At 48.8% G+C, this 8,454-nt stretch overlaps 1 pseudogene; it reads left to right on the top strand.

Annotated features, from left to right (window-relative positions):
* The first annotated feature begins 5,016 nt into the window (after positions 1-5,016).
* LOC124079372 (golgin subfamily A member 7-like) lies at positions 5,017-6,017 on the top strand (annotated as a pseudogene).
* Positions 6,018-8,454: the final 2,437 nt, after the last annotated feature.

Below are 8,454 nucleotides of genomic sequence, written 5' to 3' on the forward strand. Positions count from 1 at the left end.
GTGTTATGAATTCTTTCTTTTACTTGCTTATACACCTGAAGGTCAGGAGTTCAGATCCATGCCCATGACTATAAAAAAGGTCACCACATTTTGCTTCTCATCACAGGCAGGTCACATCCCTGAAGAGAGTCACTCTTCTTCCTCAGGGTAGCTGATCTCTTCATGTACCACGAGATACTTCCTTTCCCGCCACCTGTGGCTCCAGATATTCACATTCTTCTTCCTGGGTCCTGACACCTTCTCACTTTGCTTCTGAGAAGTACTTGCTTTTCCCAGTGCATATTATTGTCTGTGAGCCAACTGCTTTTGGCAGTCCCTTCGGATCATTTTCTTCCCTTGCTGGCTTCTTGAGCATCTCCTGGCATTTTCTCTGTCACATGCCAGAAGTGCTCTTAGGCGATTCATCCTGACTCCCACGGTTGCAACATTCATCAGAATCATCGCTCTGGGGTTCTATGATCTGTCCATTACAACTCATGAAAGCAGGAAGGGTGGCTCTGGGACCTCAGAGACGAAGTGACAGCGAAGGGTGCACCCTCAATTCTTGATCCCTTCCCATGACCTCTCAAGGCCCCAGGTACAGTGGAGCCCTGGCCTCGGCTCTCCCATCCAGCCCAGGGTAAGGCCAAGCTTTTTCCTTGAGGGGGACCAGGAAGAATTGAAAGCAAATGGAGACTCAACTTCGCATCGTCTGGTTGAGCATGAGCAACTGCCTCCCGCTCAGCCTTAGGAGGAGAGGCACTGTGGAAGTTCCAGGCCCAGGGGAGGGGCATCCCAGACACAGGATATGGTCTGTCCTTGCCATAAAATAGTATGTGACAATAAGAAAGTGAGACACTGGCACCCCTGCAGACTGGGTGAGCCTGAGAATGTGCCAAGGAAAGAGCACTGACACGAAGGCCACACGGCGCTCGCCCATTTACATGACCCTTCCAGTTTGCCAATGATGGAAAGTGAATCTGTGCTTGGCTGGAGCTGGCGGGGGGACCCCTGCAGAACCCATCCTGATGGAGCTGCACAACTCTGACCAGAGAGTCAAGTGTAAGTGGAGGAATTGTATGATGTGCCAATAAAGCTTTGAACCTCCCCCCCACCAAAAGCAACCAAGAGAAAAAAAAGTGCAACTAGAGAAAACAGGCACATTCAGGAGGAATAATAAAACAACAGGTGACAGCAGATTTCTTGTGGGAACAATGCAAAAGAGAAGACAGTCAGTCACCTCTTCACAGTACTTGAAGCAGAAACTGACCCTTATACACATATGTTCAGCTGACATGGACAGAGGTGGAAACTGACCCGTGTACAATGTGGTCAGCTGACATTGGACAGGGGTGGAAACTGACCCGTGTACAATGTGGTCAGCTGACATTGGACAGGGGTGGAAACTGACCCGTGTACAATGTGGTCAGCTGACATTGGACAGGGGTGGAAAGACCCTTCTGTGGGAAAGGAAAGTCTCTTCAGGGAGAGACTCAGGGACAACTGGATGTGCATGTCTGAACCAGTTAACCCCACTTCATGCCTCCACAGGTTAACCCAAACAGAACACAGCCCTCAGCGCAAAGTCCAACTACAGAACTTTCTGGAGAAAATTTAGATACAAAACCAGAACAGTGCATGGGAAAAAAAAAGCTGAATAACTGGCTTTATCAAAAGTAAAAATTTGAAGGCTGGGAATGTAACTCAAGGCAGAGCACTTGCCCAGCAAGCTTGGGTTTTGGGCTTGTGTGCACGCGCGCGCACACACGCACGCACGCGCTTGCTTTCCAAGAGACACTGTTAAAAATGAAAACATAAGACTCAGCCTGGGAGAAACACACGCAAGTCAGACGCAGGGTGCTGCACTTTGGACCGTGACTGTCTCCCCAAGGCCCATTGCTAAAGGCCTGCGGTACTGTTGGGAGCTGGTGAGGCCTGCAGGAGGTAGGGCCCCAGGGGAGGAAGGGTCTGCTGGAACCCGGCCCTTTGCTCTGTCCCTTCTTCCTGGCCGCCATGAGGTAAAGACCCTCTCCAGCACTTGCTCCCTCCCATGGCAGGCTAGCTTGACGTGGGTCCAAAGCAGTGGGTCCCAGTAGCCGTGGACCAGAGTCTCTGAATAAGTCTTTCCTCCTTCTCAGTTGGTTCTCAGGTGTTTGGTCAGTGACAGCTGATTCCATATGTGGAGATGCACTGATAAACAGAGTGTGCACAGAATCCTCAAGCTGAATCATAAAAAAAACGACCTAAATAAGAAAATTAAATTTGGTCAGTTATTTCACCAAAGAAGACGTATGAATGGCAAATACATCCACAAAAGCACACAGGATGTCACACGGAAGGCAAATTAAACCTCAAGGAGACACCGCAGCACACCTGCTGGCATGACCAGACAAGACTGGCCATGCCACGGACTGGGCATCTGGAACATTCCATCACCACTGGGGGACCGTGGAACTGTACAGCCATCCTGGATGGCCAGTGAGGGTGGCTCAGTGGCAGAGTGCCTAACCACCTGACCTGGACCCAGTTCATCCCTAGCACCATTACAAAACAACCAGGGCTGAGGTTGTGGCTCAGAGGTAGAGCACTCACCTGGAACATGGCAGGCACTGGGTTCGATCCTCAGCACCACATAAATAAAGAAAGAAAAGTATTGTGTCCATTTATAACTTGAAAAAAAATATATATATATATAAAACAGAACAAAGCAACAAAACAAACCTAAAAGCAAACACACTGGAAATAGTTGGGCAGTTTCTTAAAAAGATAAATACAGGGCTGGGGATGTGGCTCAAGTGGTAGCATGCTCGTCTGGCATGCGTGCGGCTCGGGTTCGATCCTCAGCACCACATACCAACAAAGATGTTGTGTCTGCTGATAACTAAAAAATAAATAAATATTTAAAAAAAAGATAAATACATAGCCACTACATGACCTAGCCATTCCATTCCCAGGTATTTACCCCAAAGAAACAAGATTGTACTCATACACGAACTTTCACACAAATTTCAAAACAGTTTTATAAGTATTAGCCAACATTTATAAATACCCAAATGTTCACCAACATATTAATTAGTGGTAGCAAATTGTGATATATCCAACAATAGAATATTTATCATTTAAAAAATTTGATATGGGGCTTGGGTTGTAGCTTAGTGGTTGAGTGCTTGCCTCACATGTGTGAGGCACTGGGTTCGATCCTCAGCACCACATAAAAAATAAATAAATAAAACAAAGATATTGTGTCCATCTACAACTAAAAAAATTTTTTTAAAATTTTGATATATGGGGGCTGGGGATGTGGCTCAAGCGGTAGCGCGCTCGCCTGGCATGCGTGCGGCCCGGGTTCGATCCTCAGCACCACATACAAACAAAGATGTTGTGTCCGCCAAATACTAAAAAATAAATATTAAAAAAAATTCTCTCTCTCTCTCCCTCTATCTCTCTCACTCTCTCTTTAAAAAAAAATTTGATATATGCAGTAGTATGGGTGAGTCTCAAAATAATACTGTATGGCAATGTCAGGCATACTGTTCTCTTTTTTACTGTATGAACAAGCATGTGCCACTTCATAGTGATGAAAAGCAGACTGATGGTTCCCTAGGAGGGAGGAAGGAGTCACAGAGGGGCACAAGAACCCTTGGACAAAGGAGATGTCATCTCTCTGGATTATGGCAATGATTTCTGAGTATATTCATATGTCAAAGCCTAGCACATAGTGCACTTTAAATATTTACAGTTTATTATGCATGATTATGCCTCAGTAAAACTATTTCAAAACAACAGGAAGAAGCCCACCCTTTCCCAAGCTTATTTATTTATTTATTTATTTAGTGCCAGGGATTGAACCTAAGTGTTCTTAACCACTGAGGCACATCCCCAACCTCTTTTAATTTATTTATTTTTATTTTTTTAATTTTTTTTTTAAATATTTATTATTTTTTAGTTGTAGTTGGACACAATATCTTTATTTTATTTTTATGTGGTGCTGAGGATCGAACCCAGGGCCTCACATGAGCTAGGCGAGCACTCTACCACTGAGCCACAACCCCAGTCCCTTATTTTTTTAATTTTGAGACAGGGTGTAGCTAGGGCCTAAGTTGCTGAGGCTGGCTTTGAACTGGAGATCCTTCTGCCTCAGCCTCCCCAGTCACTTGGGTTACAGACACGCACCACTATGCCCAGCTTTAATGAGCATTTAAGACAGCATGGAATGCATTAATTGCTCATTGAAAGTTAGCTCTTGCTTTTAAGAGCTGTCTCAAGATCAAGGGCTTGAAAGGGACCACATGGTTTTAGGAAAGGGCTTGGCAATCCCCCTGGAACCTCCATCTTATCCCTCTCCTATCTGGATGGCAGGGGTCAGGACCAAGGGACCCCAGGCAGAGTGGCTTTAAGGTTGTTTTTTTCGCTGAGGAGTCCTGATGCCCTCTAGTGGTATTCAGGGGTACAGCACTCTTCCTTGACCCACTCCCTCCTGTGTAGAAGGGGACTCAGCTGCTTGGATAGGTCTGGCCATCTCTTCTTCACCCAGTCCCTTGGCCCACTGACCAGGTGCTTGTCTCTGCCAGTAATGGAGGCTCCACAGTAGAGCTGAGTCGTGAACGTGGCCTATTCTTCCTCCCTGTGTTGAGGCAGGCCACCACCAGGAAGGTTCACAGGGCAGGGGAATGAAGGAAGGGCTTTCTTCTGAAGGCTCGGTCAGCTCCACCTGACCCATGAGGTTTGTCCTCATCAAACCTGCTAACCCTCTGTCCTCCAGCCCTGCCCACAGCTCGCCTCCCCAGCTTGGAGGGCCTCCTGCCTCCCTGGGGCTCTGTGTTCCCTCCCCAAGGGACGGGGGGGTAGTTATCTAAAAGCCTGTGATAGATCCTGCCATCTCCTGCCCCAAGCTCCCTGCAGTCTTTTCATCTCCCTGTGGGCCGCGTGGGACTTGGTTGTGTGCTCCTTCACACACACGTGGTGCCTCTGAGACGTGACCCAATGCCACTGCCCTGCCCGGCAGGACGTGGTACTGGGCCCCAGGGCCATATGGGCATGAAACAGTATGCCGTGACCCAGGAGAACCAGTGCCAGGCAGCTGCAGATCCAAGTGTGGAAGATAAAGCGATGAAGATCTGTGTAAAAGCAAGAATATTCTTGTGGTTTGGGGTCAGGCAAAGAGGTCTTTAGAAAATGAAGAAGTGGAGCTGGGGTTGTGGCTCAGTGGTAGAGCGCTGGCCTAGCACACGGGAGGCACTAGGTTCAAACCTCAGCACCATATTAAAAAAAGTGAAATAGGACAGCAGCTGGAGGGCAGGAGAGGCGGGTTGGTGACTCCCGGGCGAACCGGGATGTGGGGGGCGCGGGGCCTGGGCAGGGGCGGTAGCTGAAAGCCGGCTGCGACAGCCTGGGTGAAGGGGAGCGGAGAGGGGAGGCCTTGGGCTTCTTTGGGTGGTGGGTGGGTCCGAAGGGCAGGCGGGCCAGAGTCCGGGTCCAGGCCGCGGATCTGACCCCCGAACTCGCAGCGCGGCCGCAGCAGGCGCCGGCGTCCGCGAAGGTATTCCTTCACTGCAGCAGTGGTACGCGCTGCCCTTCCAGACCCAGTTCCCCGCGGAGCTGGAGAACCGGATTGATGGGCAGCAGTTTGAAGAGACAGTTCCAACTCTAAATAACCTTTATGCAGAAGCCCAGAAGCTTGGGGACCCATCGTATCTCGAAGGCTGTTTGGCTTGTTTAACAGCATATACCGTTTTCTTATGTATGGAAACTCATTATGAGAAGGTTCTGAAGAAAGTCTCCAAGTATATTCAAGAACAGAATGAGAAGATGCATGCTCCCCAAGGTCTCCTCCTGACAGACCCTGTTGAGAGAGGACTTCGAGTTATTGAAATTACCATTTATGAAGACAGAGGCATGAGCAGTGGAAGATTAACCATAAAATTAAAGATCCCACATCCAGCTGGGACCCTCATCTACCCACTGGCTGATCACAGAGTGTCCCTACCTCCTCTCCAGAGCATCATTCCTTTGCATCTGCTGCCAGAGCCACGGTGCCATTTACTCCAAGGACTAACTTTCTAAAATTCCACACCTGGAGTGACCTCTAGTCGCTCAGCATCCACTTTGTGTCTTTAAATTGTGTAGGATTCTGTAATCTTTGGATTTGTTTCTGAGAAAACACAATGAAGCATTTCACATTTTTTTATTCAAAGTGATTATAAAATATGCAATTGGTCAGCCCAATGCAAAGTTTTATTTATTTCTTACTTGCCACCAGTACCATGAAATCTGTTCATTCCTTGGGGCAATTTTCCAGGTGGCTTTAGACTTCAACGAGTTTGTATTAGTGAATGTTCAGTCTTATTCCCCCAAATTAATAAATGGCTTTTTTCCAGGTGAGGGATAGACTGTGTCTGTGGTTATGCTGATGCATTTCCCAGATTTCAAAGAACTGCCAGTTTTTCCATGATTCAAATCTTGAGACTGATTTCTGTTGTTCAGTTTTCAAACAGAAACTCATTGAAAAAATACTGTATAATGTTATTTGTTTTACTATAGCAGTTATATCTAATTAAAGCAGTATTGAATGCAATTTCCAGTTATTTTATTTGGAGCCTTTTATGTTATTATTGCATTACCTTGAATGTTGGAAAGATGTGGTATGTGTTGCTTGTTCATTACACAAATAAGTAAGCACAATAAAGTGGATGCTAAACCATCAAAAAAAATGAAATAAAGATATTACTTAAAAAAAACCAATGAAAAAGTACTGAGCAACAATTGTTGGCAAAAGTACTATGTTAAATTAAAAACTTCTGTTCGTCAAAAGTCATGCTTAATTGGGCTGAGGCTGTGGCTCAATGATGTTTGCCCCACATTGCCGGCCCTGGCTTCCATCCCAGCACCCAGCACAAAGAAGGTGGAACAGAAGACACTGCAAACCCACACAGGCACAGAGTGGTATGGGCGTACCACAGAAGCACGTCCGCACAGCAGCAGTGATGAAGTTTGACCCTCACAGTAACTTGATGGCGTTGCAGAGACAGATGCCCCAAGGAGGCCACAGAGCCCCTGCCCTGTGATTGGGGGATGTGTCGGCACACTGCTTGGGGACTCCCTGGGCAGAACCTTCTACAGCTCACCCAGGGCTCCTGAAAAAGCTCCAGAATGTTCACAGCAGTCATGGCTGCACAGCCGCCAGCCGGGACGCCTCACCCACAGGCAGACAGCCACGTGGCAGATGTGCATGTGGCCAGCCCTGGCTGGGTGCTCCACTGCAGCCCCTTCTGGCATGGCTGCCTCCTGAACCAGGAGCAGCCTGGAGTTGGGCAGCAGATTCGAAGCTCAGTGGGGTAGGGCTGCGCTCACAGCTCCAGCCAGGCTGGGCTGGCCTGCCCCAGGCAGCTGGTGAGAGGCAGGAAGTTTGAGGTCCATTTTCGGAATATAGTATTTAGTTTCAACTGGGATGTAGAGACCCAATTGCAGCCGTTTTTAACCACAGCCCTCCTCTACTACCCCAATGTCAAAAGTAGCTAGTTGCATAGATTGTAACCCCAAGGCACTCCTATCAGTGCAAGGGTACAGCACTACATTAGGGATAAAAGCAGGTGGGCTGCCCACCCAGCTGTGCCTGTTCAGTGCCACACCCTTCTGCAGAGGTCTGCCTTGCCACCCACTTCCCAGCACCTCCTGCAGGCGCACACACTCAGATCAAAGAGCCAACCCTCCACCTGGCCTGCCATCAGCTTCCTCCGGACCCTGCAGCCTCTTGGCTCATCGAGGCCTTGGGCCCCTCTGGGCACTCTACTCCTGCTCCATCTCCTAGAACATGCTGCTTGTGAATGAGCTTGCTCCCTGTCTGTTCAGACGCATGTTGTCTGGCTCCCCTGCTTTTCCTCTTGTCCTCTGACTCGGGGCCTGTCTGAGAATGGCCGCCAATCCTGCCCTAGAGAACCTGGAGGGTGCCCCCGCTCTGCAGCTGAAGCAGGGTTAAGGACAGGGTCATGTGACCCAACTCTGCCACTGACTTTGTGGCTGTGTGCACATTACTCACCCTCTCTGTGCCTCATAACCTTCAGGAATAAGGGTCATCCTGATTCCCCTCTCAGAATGGATGGGTTTCAGAGAAGTGTTCAGGGGCTTGCAAAGATTCTGTATCGCCCTGCCAGACTCTTCCTGAGGAAAAGGCCACCCCATCCTGGGTCTGTCCACAAGAGTTGAGTCAGGAATGAAACCACTTTGTACCCCCAGCCCTCCCAGACCTTCTCTGAGGCCCATTATGGGAGGCCTCCACAGAGAGCAAAGAATGCCCCCACCTGCTCTCCAGTCCACCATCAGGTTCAGCAATGCCTCGGGGGAGACTGTGATCCCAGGAGGTAGGCCAGGGAGGCACAGTCCTGCCCTGGGTGGGTGAGGGTTCATCTGAAAAGCTGGGCGGGAGACACTCTGGGGGCAGGGTACACATGGGCCTGAGGCTCGTGGCAAGATGGAAGT

The sequence above is a fragment of the Marmota monax genome, unplaced genomic scaffold (genome assembly GCF_021218885.2).
Source record: "Marmota monax isolate L192 unplaced genomic scaffold, Marmota_monax_Labrador192_F-V1.1 WCK01_AAM20220418_F8-fsc00080, whole genome shotgun sequence".
NCBI classification, from domain to species: domain Eukaryota; kingdom Metazoa; phylum Chordata; class Mammalia; order Rodentia; family Sciuridae; genus Marmota; species Marmota monax.